This window comes from Coffea arabica, chromosome 4c, assembly GCF_036785885.1.
Source record: "Coffea arabica cultivar ET-39 chromosome 4c, Coffea Arabica ET-39 HiFi, whole genome shotgun sequence".
Lineage (NCBI taxonomy): Eukaryota > Viridiplantae > Streptophyta > Magnoliopsida > Gentianales > Rubiaceae > Coffea > Coffea arabica.
Window position 1 is genome coordinate 15,613,431 of NC_092316.1, and position 14,759 is coordinate 15,628,189.

A 14,759-nucleotide genomic window follows, 5' to 3' on the forward strand; every position below is an offset into this window, starting at 1 on the left:
AACGTTAAAAGATCAATTGCTTGCTAAATTATAAGCAAGCACAAACTTATTTAGTTTTGTAATTGCAAGATCAAAACATGCAACTACTTTCCTCAATAACTCTCTCCTAACCATACTATTTTCCAAGTAATTTCCCAATTGATAGCAATAAGTGCTGTTAGGCTGCTGCAATTTCCCAATACTGGTGAATAGGGCTAAAAACAAGTCTCAACGAGTAGGACAAAAATATGTTCAAGATTGGTTTAAAAATTAAAAGAAATGTTTGAATTTGGCTTGTGTTTGATAATTTTTTGAAAGAAATTGATTAAACTTGACTTGAAATTTTTATGTATGTTCATGAAAAGTTTGGCATAACTTGTCTCAATATCGAGTTCAAACACATATAATCAAAACTTGGCTTCAAATTTCATGTTGTATTATATAGAGATTTTCATCCTAATTTGTTATTCTTTTCCCTTAAGTTTTGCTCTTTGATATTCAAAAAATCTATTACGATGAATTACGAATGTAATTAAAATCAATTATGCCTATTCAAGAGATAAGAGTATTATATGTTTGTTATTTTATAAGATACGCAATATATGAGAAGGAAAGAAGTGGAATTAAAGAAGAAAACTTTAGGTATATTTTCATGAAATTTACTTGTCTTGTATATTCTTTAACATATTGATCCAAACAACGTGAAGATTGTGATTCATTTGTTAATATTTTCGAGTTTGAAATTACATTCGGGTTTGGATTGATACCTAAACAAACAAATTTAGGCGAGTCTAGTTCGAGCAGCTGTTTGGTTCGATTTATAGCCCTATTGGTGGAATGCTTCCCATAAAGTAGTTGAAAGAGAAATCCAATGAGTTCATCTCTTTGCTATTTCCTGAAACTAAAGGAATGTTGTCTTTAGCATGTTGGTGCTCAAATCGAAATAAGCTAGGTGCTCTAAATTGTCTAAACTCTTTGGTAATGATCCAACAAGAAGTTGTCATTCAAATAGAGTCCTTGCAAAAGAGTGCAATTTCCTATGGAGGGAGGGATGGTCACTAACGATTGATTTCCATAAAGCCACAAAACCATAAGCTTAGTTGTGTTTCCAACATTTGATGGGATGGTGCCAATTAGTTGATTAGTGTTGAGGTAAATGGCGTGAAGGTGAGGGATTGAAAACAAGGATTGTGGTAGGCTACCCGTAAGAGAATTGGAATACTAGTTTAAGTAGGATAAATGGTGAAATTTTCTAAGACTTTGAGGCATTTGTCCAGTGAAGCTATTGATAGAAAGATCCAGTGCTAAAAGTTTTGCAGTTGTGAAGGAATTGATCCAAACAAACTGTTGTTGGTCAAGTCAATTATGATCAAGTGGTATAAATGAGAAATTTCAAGTCTCCTTCTTTTGGAAATATTAGCTGTTCTTGAAATATAGTTTGGCAAATTCAAAAATACTACAAATTGATTATTAGGGTCGTATTGTACTGAAACCCATGAAGAACAAGGGGTGGAATAAGAGAATTTTGGATGGATTTGATAGGAGAAGCGACAGTACATTGCCTAAGCAGTGACGAGAGTTTTTTCCATCAGAATTCCGAGTAGATATGGCAAATATTGATGCAGAGAAGTGTTAGATTTATGAATAGAGAATTGTGTCCCACATTGGTTCGAAAAATGGAGAAAAACTGTTTAATATGTGAATAAGGACTCAAGACCTAAAAATTTAAGCTTTTGAATCAACTTAGGTTCCTAACTTACATATTGGACCTTTTTCGTGGACTCTCTCGAGATATTTCTCCCTAACAAGTGGTATCAAAACGTTCAGTTGCGAGTCTGTCTATTCATTAGCAAGTGGATTCTTTTTAGAGTTGGGTCGATGAAAATTCTATTCTTGGTGGTAGATTAAAATGTCGATCTTTTGTATCTTAATTTCTTATTATATTTTTTAATTTTCCTTTTGTATGTAGATGGTGATTTAATTCTTTTAATTCCAAATGTATCACAAAATGATCCTACTTCTTTTGTTTTTGAACCATATTTTATTTGAAGTCTTAATTCTGAACATAACATGAATCCTTCCTTTTTTACAAAAGCAAATAATTGTCCAAAAGTAATATTTTCGAATGAAATAACCTCTGTTCCCATTTCCTATTGTAAATTATCCATTATTCTTTGTGAAAATAAACTTGGTAATCCTGTAATAAATCTTTCTTTCCAAAATAAAACATTACAATCTGGTCTTCTTAATACATTAGTTAAAAACATATCTTTATACCATCTAAAGTCTGATAATGTTGGACATCTTAAATTTGTTAAAAATGTTTTATTAGAATTTAATTCTTCTTTTGGATTTCCTATAAAATACATTACTATGGTTACAATTAAAAATTCTGCAGCATCTGATTGAATTTGAATGTTTCCTTGATCATCTTCAATTTCCTGCGTATGATCTAATATTGATAATTTATCTTGAAGTGTTAGAGCATTATCCCACCAATTTTTTAATTGCCCAGTAAATCGTGAAACTAATAATGTTGCAATATTTCTTTCTTGAATATTTTTAATTTTATAAGCTAATCTAGCCATTCCCATTTCTTGCAGATTATTTAATATATCTTCTTTATTTTCTGAACTTATTGATTCGTCTGGGTAGGAAGTGGTATCAGAGCATTATCCCACCAATTTTTTAATTGCCCAGCAAATCCTGAAACTAATAATGTTGCAATATTTCTTTCTTGAATATTTTTAATTTTATAAGCTAATCTAGTCATTCCCATTTCTTGCAGATTATTTAATACTTCGTATTCTGCTTTACCGTCTATATTCCATTCATAAATTGAATCTCCATCATATTTAGTAGTACGAAATTTTGATCTTTCTTCATATTGAATATCTGGAGGACTAGGTTTTGAATAATAATTTCTAGTACTTATCATTTTCCAATCTTTGTTACTATTTTTATTATAAACTCTTTTTCTTCTTATTTTATTTATTTGATTGTCTTCTTTTTCTACGAATTGTTCTTCTATTGGTAAAATCATATCTTCTTTATTTTCTGAACTTATTGATTCTTCAGATGAATTCTCTTCTTCTATTTTTTCTAATGTATTTATTTTAGAGTTTGGGGTGTGGTTAAATTTTGTAATGATTGAGATATTCTATTTAATATATTATCTGTATTATTTGTTTTTTGATTATTAATATTTTGGATTAACTCTTGTTCTTTTTCTCTTGTTAAACTTCTAGGTTGAAAATGAGGTGCTGAAATATCATTTGGGAATTTAGATTCTGGTTTCTTTAGTGTATCTATTTTTGTATTTAATACTTTCATATGTTGAGAAATTGTATGAAGAATTTGATTTGTATAATTATTTTGTTGATAAATTTTTTTAATATCTTCTAAATTTATAGTATTATTTGTACTTGATTCAGCTTCTCTACCCCTTTTAAAAGGTGAGACTATTATATCTCCTTGTCCTATATTTATTTTTACTTCTTGTAATGGGGGATGTATTGAAGTTACTATTTGATCATCTTTTAATTTCCATTTTTTATATAAATTAGTTTGAATATTTATTTGCGGTGTATTATAGACATCATTTATTCCTATTTTTGTAATATAGAATGACAACCAAGTAAAGAAAGGAAAATCAAATTTTCTTTTTTCTAATTCATCTTTCCATTCTAAGATTAATTTTTCTTTATATTCTGATTCTAATTGAAAAAACCAAATTCTTTTTTCAGTATTTTCCTCATCATCAAAATCTTCTTGTAAATATTTATGATTTATTTTATATGGTTTATTTATAACATTTATTTCTCCTTTCATTTGTGAATGAGTTGGGGAATATTCTGATTGATTTTGAATTATGACTTCTGGAATAGGAGTTTTATATTTAAAAGTTGAGGTATTTTCTAAAGGAAAGTTAATTTCAGTTGATTCATAATTAGAATGTCTTGGTGGTAGCCAAGAATAAGTTGAATTAGGTCTTTCTCTTAATGATGAAAATCTTATTAAAGTTTTGCCATCAGGTTTTTCTATAATATCTTCTACCTCAGTTTGTTCTATATTTTTTACTATTTGTGGATTTTGTATTTCAAATTCACCAGGTATAGTAATTTCATTCCATTTTAATCTTATTGGAGTATAAGTTATAGGTCTATCGGCATCTACTTGTAATAAAGTTGTTTCTTCTTTAAGAGTTTGAGTCATTATAAATTTAGGATTTAGATGTGATGATAAAGGTCTATAATATATTCTATATATTACTGCAAAATTCTTTGTGTGTTTTTCAAATTCATTTCCTTGTAGATGAATATCTAGTATGACTGAATTCAAAATATGTGGGTCTGTTAAATCTATTGAAAAATTTGGAGCACAGTTAAAATATATGGGTCCATTACAAACATTTGTTTGAATCATAGAAAGTAAAGAAGTTTTATATTTTTTAAGTCTAGTGTCTCTTAATGCCAAATATATTGGAGCATCGACTCCTAGATGGAATAAAGGTTTTACTGCAATTTGTATTAAACCTATATGAATATATCGATATCCTTTACTCAAATATTTTTGAATTGTACTATGATTTAATAATGGAATAGATTGATATTCTTCTTGAATAGATATTGTTTCTTCATGTGTTTTAACTGATAAGACTGTTTTGAAATCTAAAGGACCTATTCTATAGATATGTTCTATTTTTTCTTCTGGAATTGTCCAGTCTGAATTATTAACAGGTATATGATATTCATGACTTTGTACTATATTATCTTGCTTTGAATTAGATCCTATTTTTAATTGTCTAAGAAATGCAGCCATGTTTTATATTTATTTAAAGTTTTACCTAATCAAGAACAACTGAGCACTATGCCGGGAACATCCTATTTTGGACTTACCAACGGTCTAATAAGGCATCAAAATCTTACCAATGATTTCAGTAAAATTTTAATTAAATATGCAAACATAAATGCATAAATTAGCAAATTTAAAATAGAAAGTAATTCAAATAAAATAATAGTAATTCAAAGTCTAAATAGGGGTGTGGCTCTGATACCACTTCCTACCCAGGCTACTAAAACTTGAAATGAACATAAAATTTTTCTATTTAAATTTGAACTTACAAAATTTAGAGTTGCTAACGGAAGCGGATGATTGTTGAATCCTTGTAAACTTTGATCTTTTTATTAAAATATTTGGAGAATGATACAAGAGTGGTTGAATACAAAGAGTAGTTGAAAGATGGATTTTCTAAGGATTCTGTACTGGGAGATTTCACCGATGCTTGGTCTTCTGTTTTTGAATCTATTTATAGGGATGTTCCTTCTTGCATTTCATTTGAATTTGAATTGCATCTTGCTTTCTTTTGAAATGTGGCCGACATCTTTTTCAAAAGTCATTTGGGTCTTGTCTGCAATGACCATCGAAAGGATCAAAAGTAGATTCGGATGATCCAGCTGTCTCTTCAACTTTGTCATCTTCTTCACTTTTATCCTGTTTTTGCAAATAATTCAGATATTCTTTGAGCATCTCGGGATCATGCAGCATCTTCTTTATCAAAAAGTCGTTTGCAATTGCCTCGGATGCCATAGTAGTAACCTTTTCTTTGTCTTTCTTTTTTGTAGTGGTTGGAGTAGTTGGCATTTGTGGAGTTGTTGGAGTGATTGGAGCTGTTGGCTGACTTGTCCACTTGAGTTTGTCTCCCGTTGTTAGAAATCTTATCACATTTGCTTGGTCTCCGAATTCTTGATTGAATCCTGTCCACCATTTAATTTTGAATTCTCTAACCAGTGACATTGGAAGTGGTTTTTCTAACTCTTGATGAATTTTGAAACTCCAGCAAAATATCCATGGTACTTTGAATTCCATATGAAATAATATTGGTCTTGTATACTCTTCCTCCTTTGCTTTTTTGAGATATGTCTGGAATCCCATTAAGACATTTGGAGGTAGTATTTCCTTTTGAGGACCGAACCATTGCCACCAATGATTAAACCAAATTGGAAATTCTCTGTTACAACTCTCTTTGAATGTGAAGAATCAGGAATGATTGAATGGTCTGTATAAAAAAGCACGATACCATGCCATCTTGTAATCTTGATATGTGAATCCATCTGGAATGAATCTAACTGAAAATGATTTTTTGGAATAAAGAGAAGTCCATTCGTTAGGTGAACAAACTTTCTTTATTATACACTTTGAATGACTAATAATATTTGGATTCTTTTTAACTGGAATAGGGAATATTTCTACAGATTGAGTATCTGTAAGAATTAATTCGTAATAATCCAAATTTTTTGAGGGATCATCAGGCTGCCAAAAACATTTTTGAGGAAAGATTCTTTGAGTGAGCTGATTGAGTGTAGAATACACAGGTATTTCTTGGAATCTGGTTATTGTAATATGCTGATGGAATGGTTTAGTAAAGTAGGTATTTTCATTGGATTTTTCTGGGGTTTTTGGAATTTGTTGAATTGGTCTTATTTGAGAGGAAGTTGGTGTGCGAATAGCTTGACTGTAGGTTAAAGCTGGAAAATCTTGTAGTATTTGAAATCTATTTTGAGTTACAGGAGTAAGACTCATCTCATAATCTTGAGGAGTCTTAGGTCTAGAACTTCCTGCTTTTGAATCTATATTCTTGTAAAATCAGTAAATAACATCCTTCAATTGGTGAGATATTGTTTGTTTTGATCCTTGTAATATTGAATAAGTTCCTCATTTCTTCCCGCTCTTCGAAGAACTTGAATTCTAATAAGGTTTCTCTGAATTTCTCTCTGTATGAGAAAAGCTCTCTCTTTTGGAGTAAGGGTTGCGTAAGGGCTTTTCTGTATATATACTGTATCATATTTTGGAATTTGATAGACTGGAATACTTTGTCGTCCATCTCTAGTCTGAATGAAATATTGATATCCTCTGGATTGTAGAACTGCTTCTTTGTTTTGTAATCTAGGAGAATCTCTTTGGGTTCTCAGGTAATTTGTAAATTCACGATTAGTTCTTTGAGCAATAAGGTCACAATCCATGTCCTTGTAAAAATTCTCTAGTAAGAAAATCTGGTAATGAATTATTTTCTCCTTTAATAAATTCAATTTCAAAATCGAAAACAGATAAAATGGCTTGCCATCTTGCAAATATTTGTTTTGAAACTATGTTTTGAACATCCTTTTGTAAAATCTCTTTAGCAGATTTACAATCAATTCTAATTAAAAATTTCTTATTATATAAATCATCTTGAAATTTTGATATGCATAAAACTATTGATAAAATTTTCTTTTTAATTGTTGAATAATTCTTTTGAGGGTCAGACCATGTTCCTGAATGAAATCTAACTAATTCTTCTTTTGACTCTATTATCTTTTGTTTTAATATTCCACCATATCCTAATTCTGATGCATCTGTTTCAACTATCATAAATGCTTTAGGATTAGGCAGACATAAACATGGTAATGACTCTATTTTTGCTTTTAGATATTTTATCTTTTGAGTATGTTCATCTGTCCAAGGTTTTGGGTTTTTCTTTAATCTATTGAATAATATAGAACATTCTTTTCTTAAATTAGGAAAGAAATCTGCTATATAATTTAGACATCCTAAAAACCTTTGTAATTGATTTTTATCTTTTATTTCATCTGAAAATTTAGTTGCAAATTCCAAAGCTCTATTAATTGGTTTTATTGTTCCTTGATATATATTATGTCCTAAAAATCTTATTTTAGTTTAAAATAATTTCATTTTTGGAGCAGAAACCACTAATCCATTTTTCTTAACTATTTTCAAAAATGTATTCAAATGTTTAAAATGTTGTTCTATTAATTCAGAAAATATTAATACATCATCTATATATACTATACTGAATGAATTATAAGGATTAAAAATTTCATTCATTATATTTTGAAATTCTGATGGTGCATTTTTTAATCCAAATGGCATGACTTTCCATTCATAATGGCCAAAAGGTGTTGTAAATGCTGTTTTATATCTATCTTTTGGTGATATTAATATTTGCCAATATCCTGATTTTAAATCAAAGTTTTGAGAATATTTTTGCATTAAATAATCTATTGAGCAAATCTTTTTTATTAGGAATGAGATATCTAATCTATTGTAAAACTTTGTTTAAGGGTTTATAATTTATAACTAATCTTGGAACTCCTATTTCTTTTTCAGCTTGATTCATTACATAAAATGCAGTACAACTCCAATGTGATTTTGAATGTGTTATTAATCCTTTATCTATTAGTATTTTTATTTCTTTTTTACAAAATTCTAATAACTCAGAATTCATTTGTATTGGCCTAGCTTTTGTTGGAATATTTTTTTCATTAAAATCTCTTTCATATGGTAATTCTATCATATGTTGTTTTCTATCCCAAAAAGCATTAGGAATATCTGCACAAATCTCTTTTTGTAATAACTCTTCTAATTCTAATATTCTTTTTTGTATTTTAACTTCTTTTAATTGCTCTTCAATTTTTAAATAAGATTTTTCTTCTTTAATATATCTTATATGTTGTTGTACTTTAGTAATAGTATTTACTGTTTTATAAATAGAAGATGTTTGTAATATCTGTAATTCTCTTTGTTTTATTGGAGTTAAAAATTTAAAAGTAATAGTTTTTCCCATTATATTTGTTGAAATTCCTTCATGACTTACTGAGAATGGATAAATTTGAATTAAAAAAGGTGTTCCTAATATTATATCATGATTTATATTTTTTACAATTATGAAATTATGTCTAATACAATATTCATTATTACATATTGATCCTTTTGTAAATTTATATTTTACCTGTAAATTTTCTCCATTTACTGCCATTAATGTTTCATTTGTCCTTTCACAATATTTAGTAGGAAATATTCCTTCTTTAATACAACTTGAATCAGCTCCACTATCTATTAGAGTTACATATGTTTTTTTGAAATTTTCTACTGTAATGGTTACTAAAGCATACCATTTTTGAAATATCATTTTTTCTATAGTATTTAAATATTGAGCTTCATCTATTGGTTTTTCTGATATTAATATTTCTTCTGTTTTAGGATTAGAAGTTGGGGGCTGATTTAATGTTATTTTTGCTTCTATTTCTAAATCTTTGGTTTTTAATTCTATAATTTCTTGTCGTAATTGTTTTACTTGCATTTTAAGATTATTAATTTCTGACTGAAGATCTTTAGTAGTTTCTTTTTTCATTATATTTATATTTGGGTATTTATCTAGTAATTTCGAAATGCTAAAAGGTTCTATTATCTTTGGCATTTTATCTTCTTGAATAATTAAACTTTTTAATCTTTCTAAATATTCTTTTTTAACTATTGGATCATTAATTTTTTCTATTATATCTAACAAAAATTCTTTATCTTCTTTTTTGGTTATAACATTTATATATTTAGAACAATTACAATTTTCGTCACTTTCTGAACTAGTTATATCATTATAAAAGTCATCTTCTGTACTTTGGTCTTTTTCATTTATTAGTAGATTTATTAATTTATTTTTAATCTCTTCTTCTTCTGCACAAATTTCAGTAATTTTTTCTTTTAGATTGCATGTGTTCGCTTTATGGCCTATTTTTCCACATTTATAACAAACAATTTTCTTTTTAATAAATTTTCTCTTCCTTTCTGGTTTGTTTTCTTCAGATCTTTTGTATCTTAATTTCTTATTATATTTTTTAATTTTCCTTTTGTATGTAGATGGTGATTTAATTCTTTTAATTTCAAATGCATCACAAAATGATCCTACTTCTTTTGTTTTTGAACCATATTTTATTTGAAGTCTTAATTCTGAACATAACATTAATCCTTCCTTTTTTACAAAAGCAAATAATTGTCCAAAAGTAATATTTTCGAGTGAAATAACCTCTGTTCCCATTTCCTTTTGTAAATTATCCATTATTTTTGTAAAAATAAACTTGGTAATCCTGTAATAAATCTTTCTTTCCAAAATGAAGCATTACAATCTGGTCTTCTTAATACATTAGTTAAAAACATATCTTTATACCATCTAAAGTCTGATAATGTTGGACATCTTAAATTTGTTAAAAATATTTTATTAGAATTTAATTCTTCTTTTGGATTTCCTATAAAATACATTACTATGGTTACAATTAAAAATTCTGCAGCATCTGATTGAATTTGAATGTTTCCTTGATCATCTTCAATTTCCTGCGTATGATCATCTTCAATTTCAGAAATTAATAATTTTAAAATGCAAGTAAAACAATTACGACAAGAAATTATAGAATTAAAAACCAAAGATTTAGAAATAGAAGCAAAAATAACATTAAATCAGCCCTCAACTTCTAATCCTAAAACAGAAGAAATATTAATATCAGAAAAACCAATAGATGAAGCTCAATATTTAAATACTATAGAAAAAATGATATTTCAAAAATGGTATGCTTTAGTAACCATTACAGTAGAAGATTTCAAAGAAATATATGTAACTCTAATAGATAGTGGAGCTGATTCAAGTTGTATTAAAAAAAGGAATAATTCCTACTAATTATTGTGAAAGGACAAATGAAACATTAATGGCAGCAAATGGAGAAAATTTACAGGTAAAATATAAATTTACAAAAGGATCAATATGTAATAATGAATATTGTATTAGACATAATTTCATAATTGTAAAAAATAGAAATCATGATATAATATTAGGAACGCCTTTTTTAATTCAAATTTATCCATTCTCAGTAAGTCATGAAGAAATTTCAACAAATATAATGGGAAAAACTATTACTTTTAAATTTTTAACTTCAATAAAACAAAGAGAATTACAGATATTACAAACATCTTCTATTTATAAAACAATAAATACTATTACTAAAGTACAACAACATATAAGATATGTTAAAGAAGAAAAATCTGATTTAAAAATTGAAGAGCAATTAAAAGAAGTTAAAATACAAAAAAGAATATTAGAATTAGAAGAGTTATTACAAAAAGAGATTTGTGCAGATATTCCTAATGCTTTTTGGGATAGAAAACAACATATGATAGAATTACCATATGAAAGAGATTTTAATGAAAAAAATATTCCAACAAAAGCTAGGCCAATACAAATGAATTCTGAGTTATTAGAATTTTGTAAAAAAGAAATAAAAATACTAATAGATAAAGGATTAATAACACATTCAAAATCACACCTTAGAGTTGTGCTGCATTTTATGTAATGAATCAAGCTGAAAAAGAAAGAGGAGTTCCAACATTAGTTATAAATTATAAACCCTTAAACAAAGTTTTACAATAGATTAGATATCCCATTCCTAATAAAAAAGATTTGCTCAATAGATTATTTAATGCAAAAATATTCTCAAAGTTTGATTTAAAATCAGGATATTGGCAAATATTAATATCACCAAAAGATAAATATAAAACAGCATTTACAACACCTTTTGGCCATTATGAATGGAAAGTCATGCCATTTGGATTAAAAAATGCACCATCAGAATTTCAAAATATAATGAATGAAATTTTTAATCCTTATAGTTCATTCAGTATAGTATATATAGATGATGTATTAATATTTTTTGAATCAATAGAACAACATTTTAAACATTTGAATACATTTTTGAAAATAGTTAAGAAAAATGGATTAGTGGTTTCTGCTCCAAAAATGAAATTATTTTAAACTAAAATAAGATTTTTAGGACATAATATATATCAAGGAACAATAAAACCAATTAATAGAGCTTTGGAATTTGCAACTAAATTTCCAGATGAAATAAAAGATAAAAATCAATTACAAAGGTTTTTAGGATGTCTAAATTATATAGCATATTTCTTTCCTAATTTAAAAAAAGAATGTTCTATATTATTCAATAGATTAAAGAAAAACCCAAAACCTTGGACAGATGAACATACTTAAAAAATAAAATATCTAAAAGCAAAAATAGAGTCATTACCATGTTTATGTCTGCCTCATTCTAAAGCATTCATGATAGTTGAAACAGATGCATCAGAATAAGGATATGGTGGAATATTAAAACAAAAGATAATAGAGAAGAATTAGTTAGATTTCATTCAGAAACATGGTCTAACCCTCAAAAGAATTATTCAACAATTAAAAAGAAAATTTTATCAATAGTTTTATGCATATCAAAATTTCAAGATGATTTATATAATAAGAAATTTTTAATTAGAATAGATTGTAAGTCTGCTAAAGAGATTTTACAAAAGGATGTTCAAAACATAGTTTCAAAACAAATATTTGCAAGATGGCAAGCCATTTTATCTGTTTTCAATTTTGAAATTGAATTTATTAAAGAAGAAAATAATTCATTGCCAGATTTACTTACTAGAAAATTTTTACAAGGACATGGATCGTGACCTTATTGCTCAAAGAACTGATCGTGAATTTACAAATTACCTGAGAACCCAAAGAGATTCTCCTAGATTACAAAACAAAGAAGCAATTCTACAATCCAGATGATATCAATATTTCATTTAGACTAGAGATGGACGACAAAGTATTCCAGTCTATCAAATTCCAAAATATGATACAGTATATATACAGAAAAGCCCTTACGCAACCCTTACTCCAAAAGAGAGAGCTTTTCTCATACAGAGAGAAATTCAGAGAAACCTTATTAGAATTCAAGTTCTTCGAAGAGCGGGAAGAAATGAGGAACTTATTCAATATTACAAGGATCAAAACAAACAATTATCTAACCAATTGAAGGATGTTATTTACTGATTTTGCAGGAATATGGATTCAAAAGCAGGAAGTTCTAGACCTAAGACTCCTCAAGATTATGAGATGAGTCTTACTCCTGTAACTCAAAATAGATTTCAAATACTACAAGATTTTCCAATTCAAAAGTAGATTCGGATGATCCAGCTGTTTTTTCAATTTTGTCATCTCTGTAACTCAAAATAGATTTCAAATACTACAAGATTTTCCAACTTTAACCTACATCAAGCTATTCGCACACCAACTTCCTCTCAAATAAGACCAATCCAACAAATTCCAAAAATCCCAAAAAAATCCAATGAAAATACCTATTTTACTAAACCATTCCATCAGCATATTACAATAACCAGATTCCAAGAAATACTTGTGTATTCTACACTCAATCAGCTCACTCAAAGAATCTTTCCTCAAAAATGTTTTTGGCAGCTTGATGATCCCTCAAAAAATTTGGATTATTACGAATTAATTCTTACAGATACTCAATCTGTAGAAATATTTCCTATTCCAGATAAAAAGAATCCAAATATGTAAGGATCGGAAACAACCAAGTGAAAGAGATAAACAATGCAAAGATCATAAGTATAACAATAAGTAAAAGGAAAGAATTGCAAACCAATTAACTACCTAGCTCCTCTTGAGTTTCAAACAAACTACTTCAAATTGATGAATTATAATCACTCTTGTGTACAAAGGAAGGTTCACCTCCTCCTTGCCCCGAACTCCCTCGGTCAAGCCAGGACGTTTTACTATCCCTCAGGACAACCCTCACAGAGCTACATTCATGAAGTATTCACTCACAAATGAAAAGCTTACAATGAATCTCACACCACTAAGACTACAAATCTTCTTTGAAGAGTATTTTCTCACTAAAATCTCTCTAGATCTTTTGTATCTTCAGTGTGCCAAAGTTGTTTGAAGCGTCTGACCAACCACTATTTATATAGGACCAAGAAAGTGCCTCATTAATGTTTCCAACGGATAGAAAGTAGCTGAACAGTCAACTAGCCGTTGGTAGTGTCGGACGTCCGATAGCCCTGTTTTATGCGTCCGACAGCAGGCAGTGAGTTTCAGAGATTTTCTTCAATTCTTTCGGACGTCCGGTGCAAGCTCTTTATGCGTCCGACAGCAAACAAACAAATTTGAGAAATTATCTTATTTCTATCGGACGTCCGGTAGGGACATATTCAGCGTCCGATAGTTTCGTCGACTTCGTAGGATCCTATCGGACGTCCGAAACATGCGTCCGAAGTTGTGCAATGATTATCGGACGTCCGATCCTGACTTCTTGAGCGTCTGACAGCTTCAACATACTTTGTCATCTTTCAATTGTACTTGATCATGGAATCAAATAACTTCATAACTGAAAATATATCTTGAAGAAATATTAGTATCATCTATTTGTTTTGTAAACATCAAAAGATAGGGATCAAGATCAACAAAATATTATTAGTCATTCAAAGTGTATAATAAAGAAAGTTTGTTCACCTAACGAATGGACTTCTCTTTATTCCAAAAATCATTTTCAATTAGATTCATTCCAGATGGATTCACATATCAAGATTACAAGATGGCATGGTATCGTGCTTTTTTATACAGATCATTCAATCATTCCTGGTTCTTCACATTCAAAGAGAGTTGTAACAGAGAATTTCCAATTTGGTTTAATCATTGGTGGCAATGGTTCGGACCTCAAAAGGAAATACTACCTCCAAATGTCTTAATGGGATCCAAACATATCTCAAAAAAGCAAAGGAGGAAGAGTATACAAGACCAATATTATTTTATATGGAATTCAAAGTACCATGGATATTTTGCTGGAGTTTCAAAATTCATCAAGAGTTAGAAAAATCACTTCCAATGTCACTGATTAGAGAATTCAAAATTAAATGGTGGACAGGATTCAATCAAGAATTCGGAAACCAAGCAAATGTGATAAGATTTCTAACAATGGGAGACAAACTCAGGTGGACAAGTCAGCCAATTACTCCAACCACTCCAACAACTCCACAAATGCCAACTACTCCAACCACTACAAAAAAGAAAGACAAAGAAAAGGTTACTACTATGGTATCTGAGGCAATTGCAA